We start from the raw sequence: 15,961 nt of genomic DNA on the forward strand, positions 1-15,961 counted from the left end.
TGCCTCCTGAACCTGATCGACTTCTTTGAGGCAGTCACCAAAGCCGTGGATGAGGGTAAGCTGGTTCACACAGCCTATCTTGACCTCGCCAAGGCTTTCGACACCATCCCCCATTCTGGAATTATAGTTAAACACACTAAACTAGGTATAAATCCTTACATCACAAGATGGGTTGCCAACTGGCTCACTGACAGAACCCATACTGTAAAAGTTGCAGACTCCAAATCTAACCTCAAAGCAGTGACAAGTGGAGTACCACAGGGTTCCGTCCTGGGACCTATCCTGTTTGGTATCTACTTCTCTCAAGTACAGGCTAACACAGAAGGCCTCTGGCTAATGAAGTTCACAGATGACTGCAAACTAGGAGCCATAGTCAAGTCCCCAAATGATGTGGACATCCTACAGAAGGGCCTCACTGAGACAGATGCCTGGTGTTAGAGCCATGGCCTTAAGCTCAATGCCAAAAAGTGCAGTGTCATCCCCTTTGGTAAAAACTCTGTACCCATGAACTACCACATAGGCAGCAATCTACTTAATACCGAATGCATGATAAGAGACATTGGGACCCAGGTGGATAGTAGTCTCTCCTTTGATAGTCACATCACTACAGTAGTCAGGAAGTCCATCTATATGGCACACCTCATCATAAAAGGGTTCTCATCCAGGAAAAAAGAGGTAATTGTTCTCTTATACTTGACACTCATTAGACCCATTATAGAGTACAATGCCCCTTTTGGAATGTACCTCACAAGACATCTGCAGCAGCTGGAAAGGCCACAGAAGTACCTCACAAAGAGGATTACTGGCCTCAAACAAATGCCCTACACTGACCGCCTCAAAAAACTCCAGCTTTACTCCGTAGCATATCGCCAACTCCGATGTGTATCTGCCTAACATATAAAGCTATGTCAAACCCAGAGCTGTTGGACATGCTACACCTAAAGAAATCCCAATCCCTCCAAGCCACACACTCTAAGAACCTAAACCTCATCACCACAATAAACAGGACATGCTGGAGAGATAGATTCCCATCCCAGAGACTTCCTATACTCTGGAACAAGCTACCCATCTATGTAAAGCAAAGTTCTTCATTAGCACTCTTCAAGAAAAATCTTGATGAGTGGATGGGAAATAGGAAATACACCCCAGGGATCACTTCTGTGTCTCTGCTCGACAGTGGCACAGTAAAATAACTTTTTTGGGTGGCATAAGCCATGGAACCTTGTTGGCTAGGCTTACGTAGGCCCTTGGGCCGATAGCCTAGAAACTACCTATGAACTATTCTCTGTATCTTATAGGCTGCTGAGAGACGACTTGTGCCTGGCCTACAGAGCAGTCTCAGACCCTGCCCTAATGGAAATGCTGAAGATTCACAAGTCAAATGGAATGAGATTTACTTGCTCTAGGGATTTTAACCTAGCCTGCAACATTAACAGGACATGCTAGATATGTCCACCAGAGAGTGTCACTCCTCTGGAACAAACTCCCAATTCATGTAAAAAAAGTGCTTTTCAATTACCCTATTTAAGCTTAACTTAGACAACTGGATGGGAATCTGTAAATTTAGCCTGGGGGTGCCACCTATGTCCCTCTTGGATAAGGGCAATCAGTGCTGATCATAGACTCATGCTGCAAATATAGACCATACAATTTGGTCAATAAGGAAATAAGGGTATAACATGGCTAGTCTTATAAAGCCCTAAGGGCCAGTAGCCTAGTAACCTCCTATGAGCCTATGAACATATAAAGCCATATAATACAAGATGTATTGGCTGTTACAAAGCCAGCAGTCTCTGAAGGAAATGCATAATGCAGCATATTCAAGAATCATATCTGAACTATTAGGTTACATTTAGTGTGACAGCAGTTTTATATTACAGTTTAATGAAATAAAACTGCCAAGAAGGACCTTCTATTATGTTCCATTTTCCAATGGCGTTGTGAGTTTTTAAAATTTTTTTTTTTTTTAGTAATAATGCTGTGTTAAGTGGATGCAAAACTGTATTCATAATGTTTACAATGCTTAATGGAGACAGGTCATTTGCATATATACCATGAGCCTCTACTATCGGAAGTTTAAGGTATCACAAAGTGAAAACTCTAGCGTGGCTAGAATTTTCTTTTAGTTTTCACTAATTAGCTTGTTTGCGTGAACTATTTACATTTTGGTTTGAGACAGATACTTGAGAAAAAGCTAGAAATGAGGAAAGGGTCCAATTGGGCATGCCTAGACTTGGAAAAAGCATACGACAAAGTCCCAAGAAAGCTGATTTGGGCAGTCCTGAGGTGGTTCAAAGTCCTGGAAACATTGGTAGAATTAGTACAAGCATGTGCAATTACCCAGTGACTCAAGTACAAACAGTGTTCAGTCTCACAAAGGGGTTCCCAGTGAGAGAGGGTGTGCATCAGGGTTCATCTCTGAGCCCACTGCTGTTCATACTGGTGATGGACTACATTAACAAAGAGGTCAGAAGAGACAGATCAACGAAGTTCTTGTATGCAGATAATGTGGCATTACAGGCAGACTCTGAGCAAGAACTTCAGCAAATGGTAGGGGAATGGAGTGCAAAACTGAAGGCACACGGGATGAAACTGAGTAGAAATAAGACAGTTGTAATGGCAACAAATGGGAGAAATCAGAAGAAGCTGAAAACTGAAATAGAAGGGAAAAGAGTGGAACAAGTTAACAGCTTCAAGTATCTGGAATTAAAAGGTCAAAGCTAGAATCAGAGAGGCTGTAGCCTATGGCACAGAGTGTCAGGGATAGTGCATGACAGAAAAATGCCAAAGAAGATGAAAAGTAAGGCATACAAAACAGTGATGTGACCAGTACTACTGTATGGTATAGAAACCTGGGCAGTAAAGGCAGAGCAGTTGAGGAAGCTAGAGGTGATAGAGATGAGGTGCCTGAGATGGGTGGTAGGATGCACACCGTGGGACAGATGAAGAAATGAGGACATAAGAGCATAAGCCAAAGTAATTCTAATTGCAGAAAAGGTCAAAGAGAACATATTACATGGTTCATACACATGTGCAGGAAAGCATAAAATAATCTGGTAAAGAAGATTTGGTTAGACAGGAAGAAGGCAAAAGGAAATGAGGACATCCAGAAAAGAGGTGGATGGATTGTGTGAGAGAAAACCTGTGACAGTCAGGTATCAGTGTCAAAGAAGGTAGGAGAGTGGCATTGACTGGAGAGAGATGGCAACAAGTGACATGACACAACAGCCTATGTAGAAAATGAAAAAAGGGAGTTGATGATGAAAACCATGTATGCAAGAAGGGTTCTAGGCAATATGCTCCAGGACAGATGGAGATGGAAAATGGTAGCTTCTAAATTTCCAAAACAGTAATGGATTGAGGCAAACCTGATGTTGTGTAGTGAGGGTTAATCTGGTATGAATGAAGGGTAAGTCAGAAATGAGAACAAAACAGTGAAGGTGTTACAGAAGCTGCTGTTGGTAGTTTTCTGTTACAGTATACTTCACTAATGACTGTGTTACAAGACTGTCCAAAACAGCATGCTCCAAGAAGTGCCTCATATGGCACTCAGACAATTAAACAGTATATGAGAGCTTACAGCCAGTTGTTCAGACCACCCAAGCATAACAGCTTGAGTTTTCAGTTGCTCATGTTCCTCAAGACCCACATATGCAAGATGCTGTTGTACATATGTCTAATTATTATAAGGTAGCACAATCTAATAGCCTCCTAAAGAAAGAGCAATAGCCTCCTAAAGAAAGAGCAAGAGAGGTTTTACATTGTCTGTCTGTGATTGTTCTTCCTTTGGGGTGGTTGACCTCAGAGGGTGTGGTGGAATTTGACTCTTACATGAGGTTCAAAGTGGGGTTTGCCACCTACAAAAAATAAACAAATAAAAATAAATAACAGAAGCTTGAGTATGAGTTTGTGAATGCTTGAGTATGTACAGAATGAGCAATGTTTCTGTGCTTTTGTGATCCAAGCTCAGGTGTGCTGAAGAGACATAGTGGAGCCATTTATTAGAGTAATAACGTTTCACTGACTTTCTTGTCATTATCAGTTAATTATTTCTGTGTCTCTGTTACAAGTTGCAGATGACTCCTAGAGTGACCCTACGGACAGCTGCCATTATCTGCAGAGTTTTCAAGGCAAAGTATGTAAACCAAAGTAGGCTGTCAGGTCTTTCGTCTGTATCACACTGGATCCTTAATATTATATAGTCCTTTTCCAGCCTCGTAAGCTAAGCTTGAAAGCCCTTATCAGACAGAATTTATTATGAACTTTATTATTATCATAGAGAAACATAAATGTCTGAAGAGATACAAAATGGATAAGAAGCAGTCTAGAATATGACGCATAACATTTATTAGGAACATGAAACTCCAAAGAGTTTGTGACAGGCTATTTACAAAACTTCTAAAATAGAAGATGCTGAAGTTAAACAAGGAGATATTAATTGCAGAATGAAAGAGATGCCGAGGAGTAGCAGCAGTAAATGAAGAATCAGTTCAAAATGGTTACTAGTAAATGAGCATTCTGGTAGTGTTAACCCAATTTGCTGGTGAAGATGGGTTAGAGGCCATCTATCAATGCCCACATTGTTGTTTCTTGGTGACTGGTCATAAGCCAGTCATGGGTGAGGTCACAAAGTATCAAAGCAAAATTTCCATGCAACAAATTGAGGTAGTCAACAGACGGTCATTCGTATACACCTGAATCTGATGAGTCATAACCACCAATGGTTACATATGGATAGAATAAAAGGAAAAAGACGGATTGAAAAAAGGTCACACACAAAATGTTACTTTTGCACAAAGGAAGCAAAGAATTCCTCACCTACAATATGTAGTAGAAACCAGGTGTTCTCACCACGAATGCAGTCAAAAATCAGAAATCCAATGCAGTGGAATAGTTCGAAAAATTCACCAAAACTCCAGTAATGATCCAAAAGCAAGTTTAATAAAATGTGAGCGCTTTCGCGTAGTAACTACTACGCTTCATCAGACAGATCACAATATGTAGGGTCTTGCACTCATATTCCCCTTACTACCATTACAAGCTCTGAGATCATTCTGCAAAAGTAACCGAGAGAAAATCACTTGTTTTCTATCATTCCACATGCAATCTTCTGTAAGGCTGTCTTTCATCTACAAATGCCAGATTAGATGAAGAACCACCAAAGATAAGAATAACCTTTGACCTTTTGCACATCAAAAACTCACAAAAGATGATTGAGAGACAGAAAAGGAGACAGAAGACTGTATAACTGGTAATACCAAGTTATCTCACCACTATCTTGCTTAACGGAGAGATAATCTGAAAAAAGTGTCTTGATGCTAATTAAGGAGGAAGTAAAATCAGGAGCAATTTGTTTGACTCACATGTCAGACATGCATCATACATATGGGACACAACAGTTCACCAGATTTGCATCTCTGCAAGATCACATCAGTAGCTGAGCACATTGAAATGTGCCATTAATAAACTGACTGATCTTTTCCATTGTGCATCAGAGCCACAGCCATCTAATCTAAATACACACACACAAACACACACACACATATATATATATATATATATATATATATATATATATATATATATATATATCGTATATGGGTCCCCTTTACGTCATCAAATTTTCAAACCTCAATAAATCATATGGCCGAGGACCATATGATTGAAGTTTTGAAATTTCAAACATTCTGAATGAAGATTGCCATGCAACGAGGAATGGGAAATTTACAATTTTCCTCATTGTAGTGCAATCTCAAAGTTGGTATATTTAATTATCAGGGGATGTGGGGGGGGTGCAGGGAGGCTTACCCCCCCCTGCAAAAATGTAAAAAAAAAGAACATTTTTTTTATTTTATGTTCGAAATTTCAAAATTCCAATCATATGGTCCTCAGCCATATGATTGTTGAAATTTTGAAATTTTCGATCATCTGAAGGGGATGCATATATACACAGACACACATACATATACACACACACACACACACACACACACACACATATATATATATATATATGTGTGTGTGTGTGTGTGCTTGTGTGTGTGTGTGTGTGTGTGTGTGTGTGTGTGTGTGTGTGTGTGTGTGCAAATATCTATATCTGTATATATCTATATCTATAAATATATATATATATATATATATATATATATATATATATATATATATAGAGAGAGAGAGGATATATATACACACACGTGTGTGTGTGTGTGTGTGTGTGTGTGTGTGTGTGTATATATATATATATATATATATATATATATATATATATATATATATACAGTTCCCTATCAGATCGCCGAAGTTTCAAAACTCCGAAGACTATAAGGCTGATACCATAGCTCCGAAGTTTTGAAACTCCGAACACTTAGTATTCGGAACACTGTATAGCGTAGAACTCAGGATTTGCCGGTTTCCTCACTGTAGTGCGATCTCAGAGTTGGTATATTAAGTAGCAGGGGGTGTGGGGGGTGCAGGGGGCAAGCAAAAACATACAGATAAGTTGTTTTGTTTTATTTTGTTGTGTTTTATTTTTGTTTCAGAATTTCAATACTTCGGTGATATGGTCTCGGCCCCCCTAACTATATATACTAACTCCAGAATCGCACTCCAGTGGGGAAAAGGGCATATTCCTTTTACTTTAAAGTGTCAGTGTTATGAGTTTCAGTCAAATGAGTTTTCAGTCTTTTGAACTGTCAGTGTTTTGGTCTCAGTCAAATGAATTTCAGTCAAATGAAATTTAGTTCATACATACACACACACACACACACACACACACACACAGTGACAATAGGTGAAGGCTGCCAGCCTAGCCAGATAGAATTTTGTAGATAATTCTGTCATTTGTAAATATTAATATAAGCCACAGGCTTGTTCTCTTAAATGGGAATAATGGCGTTAAATGTGGAACTGCAAAAATGTGACAGCAGTGCACTCTGCTGTAGCAAAGCTAATAAGTCAATTCTTTGATGTCAAAACTTGGAGCCGATATGTCTGGATGAAGGAATTCTGGCTACTGTCTTGAGACCAGAGTTAATTGCCAAAATTTGCATGTATAAATTCTTTTATTGTTCTGGCTTCCTGGCCAGCTGCAAGATCAAGAGCTGTTAACATCTGCAAATCTGTTAGCCTGGGAACCAGAAATAAATGATGTAATCTGAAATGAATCAGTGGCACTGTGTTATCAATTTAAGGACAGTAAGAATGAGAGCATTAGACCATTTGTCTTGAGAACATCCAACATCACCAGCACTGTCTTGCTCTATATGTAAGTAGGAACTGTGTTTTCTCTTAGATATAGCTAGGAAATAGGAAGATTAGACTAGTTTGTTTTTCTGTGCTGTCAGAACTTTTCTACAGTATTATTTTAAGTATTCCTCTGTGATCTCTGAACTCTTGAATAGCATTATGTATTAATAAGTATTGTCTTCTGTTTTTATTATTTGTTATTAAATATTTTTAAACCTTTCAACTGTGGATGTTTTGTGTAGAGATAATTTAAGCTCTAAGAGTACATTCAAAATTTACATTAGCCAAAAAAGAGTTTGCCATTTATTAGACATTTGCTGTTCTACATTAGACATTTGCTGTACTACAAGAGCATACAGTCCTTGTTACTGAGCTAAAGACACAATGATTTTGAATTTGTTTAATTGTATAATTTGTGAATATGTAGCTGAATAATGAAATTATATAATAATTTTAGGAAATTAACAGAAACAGATATGATCTTACCAAAAGCTATAAATAAGTACATGTATAGATCAAGTAAAATTACTCTAAAGGATGTGTAAAATGATATGCCAGTCAAAGAACCTAGCTGAGCTGCTTTGTGATGTATAATGCATTCAGTTCATTTTCTCTTTATCCACTTGTACTGGATTGACCAGTTCTAATGGGAATTGTCCTTGTTACCAGTTCTAAAGATATTTAGCAGATATTTTTTTTATTTAATCAAATTCCATTTGTGTTCTTTTAAAATACACTTACTGATAATTTATTTTTAAAATTATTTATTGCTTGAGTTTTTCTTGTTCAAAATTGCTGGTGTTCTGGGAATTATGCCTACTTCAGTTTTTATTCGTAGTAGTTTTATGATGGTATGTAACTTTTAAATTTTGCAATATACTGAGATAATGCTGCTCTTTATTACATTTGCTTACTAAATTAAACATGCTGCAGTACGACGAGCAGTGGGGTATATTCCATTATATAGAAACAGCGTGTTTGTTTCAAAGTATTTACAAATGCTAACATTCCTTATATTCATATCAGTCCCTTACCTAGCTTGTAAGTTTGTTACTGGTAGCAGACCTGGACTTTAAGCTGTGGTGCATTACACTCTTCTGCAGTGGTTTGCATTATGTCTCACCCTGGCATGCACTTTCGTAATGTGATGAAAATACCTCCCACCCATTATGTGTCACCCTGACATGCACTTTCAAATGGAAATGATAATACCTCCATTTTGCGACATCCTGACATGCACTTTCATTTGGTGATAATGACGTCCCCCATTGTGTGTCACCCACCAAACCTTACCTTGTGGTGATAATAATACCACCCCTACTATATGTCGCCCTGACATGCACACTACTGTGGTGATGATAATATACCTTATTATGTGTAAACCTAGCATACACTTTTAGGTGCTGATGATAATAGCCCCCAATGTGATACCCATCTGATCTAATATTCTAACGATGATAACACTCCCCATTACCTCCCACCCTCATGAGAACTTTCTTGTGTTGATAACACCACCACTATGAGCCACCCATTGGACATCATCATGTGATGATGATAATACCACACCATTGTGTGTCACCGTGACATGCACTTTCATGTGGTGATAATTATACCCTACCAGATATGTGTCACCCATCAGACTTCATCATGTGATGATTGTAATATCTCCTACTATATGTCACCTTGACATGCACTTGCATTTGGTAATGATAATATCCTCCCATTGTATCACATTGCTATGCACGTTCATGTAGTGACAAATATACACCCATTATGTGTAATACATCAGACCTCATCATGTAGTGACAACAATGCACATGATTAAGTGTCACCCTGACATGCACCTTCATGTCATGTTGATAAGACCCCCCCCATTATCTGTTTGCCCTGACATGCACATTTATGTGGTGATAATACCCCCTCTTGTGCCTCACCCATTGCACCTCAAATTCTCTAGTAATGTACTAAAACTTACAAGGTTATTGGAATATTCCAGTGTAGTACTCAAAATTTGCAGAATCATTGTACTTGGGAGGATTTGCTGTTCCTTCTGGGGTGGGTGGCCAGCACCACAGAATGCTCTAGCAAGATCCAGCCTACACTGGAAAGTGCTGATTCTCATGATTTGTGGTAAACAACTTGGTTATATATAGATGGGATTCTCTGCATTCAGGCAGAAGCCTCACCTGTGGAGTGGATGCACTGCCCAGGACTGTTTTCCCCATGAAGACTCCTGCCTGACTGCAATGGGGCTTCCCAGTCGAGACTGAAGACAGGATGAAGTTTCCCCTTTATCAGTGATGTATAACTTTCTTTAGATGTATTGTCTAATATTTCTTTCTGTTAAACTTTTTATTTCAATAGCTTAGAGTGGATTTACTTTTCTAGTTTTAACAGACAAATAGAGCTTATTAGTTTGTTAGTCTTTTTGGTAGAAATAAAGTTTATATTAGTTAACTTCTGGTGAAAAGTGTCTTTATTTCGAGTCCTGCTCATTAGGCAATACATTATTTTTGGCATAGTCGGCAGGATTCAAAATGTTTAAAAGGAAAAGTAAGAAGGACATAGCAGGTTTTGAGATAGAAATCCCAGAATGGGACCAGGACCTGTACAAAGCATTAGCTTTGGAATGGTCAATGGGTACAGGATTAAGTGAGAATTGGGATGTTTGCTTAAAAGACGCCAAACCTGGTTCGGTGCAAGCATGCTTACAAAAGGTTTTGGTGGAAAAAGGGAAAGAATTGAGTGCCATATGCAGACGGGGCTGGATCCTCTTGACTGCATATCGAAAATCACATCAATAAAATACGTAAGTGTGAACAAATTAAACAACTAGAGAAACGGATAGTAGAGTTAGAAAAACAAAATGTAATTTTACAGTGTCAGATTAAATTGTTAGCAGATAAAACAGACATGTATCAGCATGTAGCCGAAAAGGCTGCAATACGGGTAGCAAGATACAAATATCGAAAACAAAGAGGCAAAGTTAACAAAAAGAAAGTACAAATGTCGATAGCGAAGGCAGGCTTAGACTGGGACCCGGATCACTGGGATGGAGATATCTGGTATTCTTCTGATTCACTGTCCCATTCAGACTCTGATAATGAAAATAGTATTTTCCCGGGAGAGGAAGAACAGAATAAAGGGGGACCAGTAAAGGTAAAACCAATTCTTCGACGGTGGCAACAAATGGTTAACAGGGCACAAGGGCTCCAAGGAGGGCAGGAAGAATTTCATTATGAAGATTTTACTCAACAGGAAATAAATGATTTGATTGAAAGATTTAAACAAAAATCTGGAGAATCATTAATAGCATGGATAGTGAGACTGTATGAATTTGGGGCTGCTGGAGTAGAAATAGATCAAATGGATACTAAAAGATTTAGTATGTTAAGTAATGATCCACAGTACAGGATGCATTTAGAAATTATAACAAAAACAAAATGGCAAGTCTTTTTAAAATTATAGCAGATTGCTGTGCCGAAAAATATTCAACAGAAATGGATTGGCCTTCTAATGATAGGTATAAGTTATGAGATGCTATTCAAAGAATTAAAGAAGAGACAATGAAAACTGCTTTACTTATAGGGGGCACTGATACATTACTACAATGTGCTTTGACAGTTTCTGTTAGGAACAAGATTATTAAATTAGCCCCTCCAGCTTATAAAATGGTAATACTGATGTATTTAATTAGTGAGACGGGAAATCCTATTTCTCACGTTATTGCGGGGTTGCGGCAGTTGGGAGATCTGGGAGAATGGGGACCAAAGCAGTTAAACACTGATAGACAAGAAAATAAAAGTGCTGGACAAAAAGAAGCTCGAGTATCCCGAAAAGATATGTTTACTGCATTGTTAAAAGATGGGGTATCCAAGGATAAAATTGATGGGATAGACACTCTGAAAATGTGGGAGATGTACAAAAAATGAGGTCTGAATAAGTAAGGTAGGCAAACTCGGAATGTAGAAAAACAGGAAGAGAATGTAGTAGGCAGTAAAACTGACAATATGGAAGAAAGTTCAGCAGTTCCCTCTGCTCCGCCTGCAATATATCCTGACTTGTCGGATTTACATTTCGATTAGGAAATTGGCCAAGCTCCAGTAAGTGGATGGGCTCGGCAGGATTTTAGACAATATGTAGATTTGACAATATTCTGGAAAAATAAAAATGAACAACAGGTCCGAGCTCTAATTGATACTGGAGCGGAGACCTCATTAATTTATGGGAATCCGAGTCTATTTAAAGGGCGACAAGCTACTATTACAGGACTTGGTGGAAAGCAAATTAAATCTGTTCAGACAATGCTAGAAATTAAAATAGGTCATGTACCACAGAAAAGGTATTCTGTTTTAATAGTACCTGTTCCTGAATATATAATAGGAATTAACATTTTAAAAGGGTTGACGTTGAATTTATCAGACGGACAGTATCAATTTGGCGTTAAGCCATATTTTTCAGTCAAAACAATTATAGTAGGGAAAGTTAAAATGCCACCTGTAGAATTACCTCCAGCGACAAAGGTAATTAGTTTAAAGCAATATAGAATTCCTGGGGGGCATAAGGAGATAGGTGAAACAATTCAGGATTTATTAAATGCAGGTGTCTTGAAAACTACTATGACAGCATGGAATAATCCAGTTTGTCCTGTCAAAAAGTTGGACGGGTCTTGGCGAATGACAGTAGATTACAGAGAATTGAATAAATATACTCCGCCACTGACAGCGGTGGTTCCAGATACAATTACATTAATAGAAAATATACAGAAACATTGAGGTACTTGGTATGCAGTAATAGATTTGGCAAATGCTTTCTTTACCATACCAATCTCAGAAGAGAATTATGATCAATTTGTTTTTACCTGACAGGGACGACAATATACATTTACTCGTTTACCACATGGATATTTGCATAGTCCTACTATCTGTCACAAAATAGTGGCAGAACATTTAGGCGAAATAAGGTTGCCTCAGAATATGCAAATTTCTCATTACATTGACAATATTCTTATTCAAGGGAATTCTGAACAAGAAGTAAGTGAGTACTTACAAAGAGTAATAAATCACATGAGAATAAAGGGCTGGGAAATAAATCCCAATAAGATTCAGGGACCAGCTCAAACAGTAAAATTTTTGGGAATTCAGTGGCATCAGGGACATAGAGAAATTCTACCTAAGGCAAAACAAAAGATTTTAGAATTTCCAGCCCCTCAAGACAAAATGGAGGCACAGCGTTTTATAGGATTGTTTGGATTTTGGAGACAGCACATTCCCCATTTAAGTCAAATACTTTCCCCATTATACAAAGTGACTAGGAAAAAATATGAGTTTGTTTGGGGGGATGATCAGCAAAAAGCTTTTGAACAAGCAAAACAAGCTATTCAAAAGGCTTTGGATTTATGGCCCCTACAGGATGGGGAAGTAGAGTTACATGTATCTGTGCAGAATCATTATGCTAATTGGAGCCTTTGGCAGAAACAGGGATCAAAGTGGGTGCCACTAGGATTCTGGACTAGGAAATTACCAGATGCAGGAGAAAGGTATTCTCCTTTTGAGAAGCAATTACAAGCATGTTATTGGGCACTGGTGGACACTGAACAAATGACAGTAGGACATACTGTACTTTTGCGACCAGAAATGCCTATAATGCAGTGGGTAATGAGTTCATCCAAGACGCATAGAATAGGTCATGCACAGGAAGCAAGTATTATTAAGTGGAAATGGTACATTCAGGATAGGGCTAAACCTGGAATTAATGGGGTAGCAATGCTACATGAAAAAGTGTCTCAAATACCAATAGATCAACAACTATCTGTTACTGACAAGGTTGAACCAGTCAGTGAATATCCGGTAAAATGGGCTATGCCATATGTACAGGTACCGTTAGAACAACGCAAACATGTTTGGTTTACTGATGGGTCAGCAAAATATGTAGGAAATAAACAATGTTGGAAAGCTGTATCCTATAATCCAGTGACTAAGAGAGTTTTAACATCTTCAGGGAGTGGTAAAAGTAGTCAGTATGCAGAATTATATGCTGTATATCAAGCACTGAAACAGGAGACACCAGGTATATGTCATATTTATGCTGACTCTTGGTCAGTGGCAAATGGATTGGCAACTTGGTTGCCTACCTGGCAAAAGAATGACTGGAAAATTCATTCAAAAGAAATTTGGAGAAAAGAATTATGGCAACTGATTTGGGAAATGATAAATCAAGGTACTGTAACAGTTTATCATGTTGACGCACATTGTTCTGCAGATTCTCTAGAACGGTGGTTTAATTCTGTTGCAGATGAACAAACGAGAATTTCAGAAGCTAATATACCAGATGATTCTGAGCAAATGGGGATGGCAAAATGGGCACATCAGAAATGCAGACATCTAGGAGAAAAAGCCACTTACAGATGGGCACAAACGAGAGGAATTACACTTTCATTAGACTTAATTAAAACTGTTATATTACAATGCCCAATATGTCAGCATACTCAACAAAGATCCATACCTCATATAGTTCAGGGGCATATAGGATGAGGAAAGTTGCCAGGACAAATATGGCAAATTGATTATGTTGGTCCTTTACCATTAAATAGAGGCTGTCAATATATATGTACAGCGGTAGATACTTATTCTGGGTATCTTATTGGTTTTTCATGCCGACGGGCAACACAGGTAAGCACTTTAAGAACTTTAGATTTAATCATTTTATATTATGGAATGCCTTTGCAAATACAGAGTGACAACGGATCCCATTTTAAGGGAAAAATGGTACAGGATTTTGAAAAGCAGCATAATATTGAATGGGTATTTCATATACCCTATTACCCTCAGGCAGCAGGGTTAATTGAAAGAATGAAAGGCTTACTTAAAGATCAATTAAGAAAATTAGGAAATGGAATTCTGCAAAACTGGAGAGATAATTTAAATGCGGCATTACAGGTTTTAAATAATAGACCAGTTTCAGAAACAGAAACACCATTAATGAGAATGTTAACTCCAGCGTTGCAGATCAATCCGTATGTGACAACTGAAACAATTATATATTGGGAAACTCAAGTAGGTGCATTAGCTCCTACTAGAGCTACACATGAGACTGCAGGATTGAGTCTATATTCAATGAATGCTTGTAAGGTACCACCAAGGACAGTTCAGTTGATCGAGACTGGGATTGGAATACAAATTCCAACAAAGCATTTTGGTTGGATAATGCCTCAGTCAACACTTGCTTTAAAGGGTGTTCAGGTTGTAAATGGAGTTATTGAAGCAGGTTATCAAGGGGAACTTAAAATTATTCTGTTAAATACCTCAGATGAAAATGTTCATGTACAGAAAAAGGATAGGGTAGCTCAAATATTTATTGTACCTGTGTTAGGCGGTTCCATCACTAGTGGGCAGTCACCGCCTATTACCGCTTTTGAGAGGGAGCAGATATCTAGTATGCATGAAATTAATTCAGGTGCAAAAATATGGGTCCATGAACCCAATAAACAACCTGAACAAGCAGAAGTTATTGCTGCTGGGAACGATAATACTGTTTTAATTATTAAACCAGGAAAGGAAAAATGTGAATATATACCGGCAGATTGGTGTTATTTGTGAGAATAATCATACTACTTTTTTTTTCTGATTTTAGATTCCAATTCCAATGCTAATTGTTGCTGGTTTTGTATTGTATGGAGTCTCTTCGGTGGAGTGCATAACACCAGGAGTGAAAGCAGTTAAAATTAATTCAACGGTACTCCAGTGGGGATGGGCTACTGATACACGAAATAGAACACAAGGGAATTTTACCTGTCCCGCTGGGCAAGGATGTCCTACTATCAATTTGACTTTTGAAGGAAATGTAACCATTTGGAGGGTAAGAAGGGGGCATCTTTATGTCCATTTATTAGATGACAAACAAGCTATTGTAATAATTCAAAATTACACAGATGTAAGATGTTGTAATTGTAAATATGAACAGACATACCGAGACAAATATTATTCTTGCCAGAATGGAACTGATATTTATAATAAGTCAATTGATTTACAGAACATTACAGTACTGTTTTGCATGAATGCAACTCAAATTATAAATGGAATATGGGCCTCTCAAATAACTATATTGAACAACCACCCCAGGGCTCACTTTGACCAAATAATTAAAGTGCCTTCTACATGTAAATATGTAGGACAAACATATAAAAAAACTGTACTATATTTTAATGTTACTTTTCCAAAAGCCAGTAAATGTAGTCAGAAACGAGCTTGGTATAGCACCTTATTAGGAGGTGTTGATACGGGGTTAGGAATTTTAAATGCCATTGATGTTGAAGTTTTAGCCAATAAAATCAAAACTGTGGGTCAGGATGTTTCACAAATTATACATCTGCAAGCACAATGGAATCCTACAGTTTGACATACTCAAAAACAGTTAGTTAGTTAGTTATGAAAAAGACTTTCTGGATCAATTCAATGCTTCTGTAGTTTATAATTTAAAATTTGATAAAAATGTTACTGAGTTTGTAAACTGGACAACATGTACTTTACAGTCTTTTTATGTTTCAATACAGAAGAATTTTGTGCAGACAAAGTTAATGCTTAATAATGAACATATATGGAGACAATTATTTCACAAATGCGTACCTAATACTGATTGGATAAGGTTGTTTTCTGAAAAACCAAGATGTACATATGATTTTTGTATGGGTTATATCATGCATTATAATGCCACAAAT

Source organism: Protopterus annectens, chromosome 8.part0, assembly GCF_019279795.1.
Source record: "Protopterus annectens isolate FY-2018-M chromosome 8.part0, PAN1.0, whole genome shotgun sequence".
Taxonomy (NCBI): Eukaryota; Metazoa; Chordata; order Ceratodontiformes; family Protopteridae; genus Protopterus; species Protopterus annectens.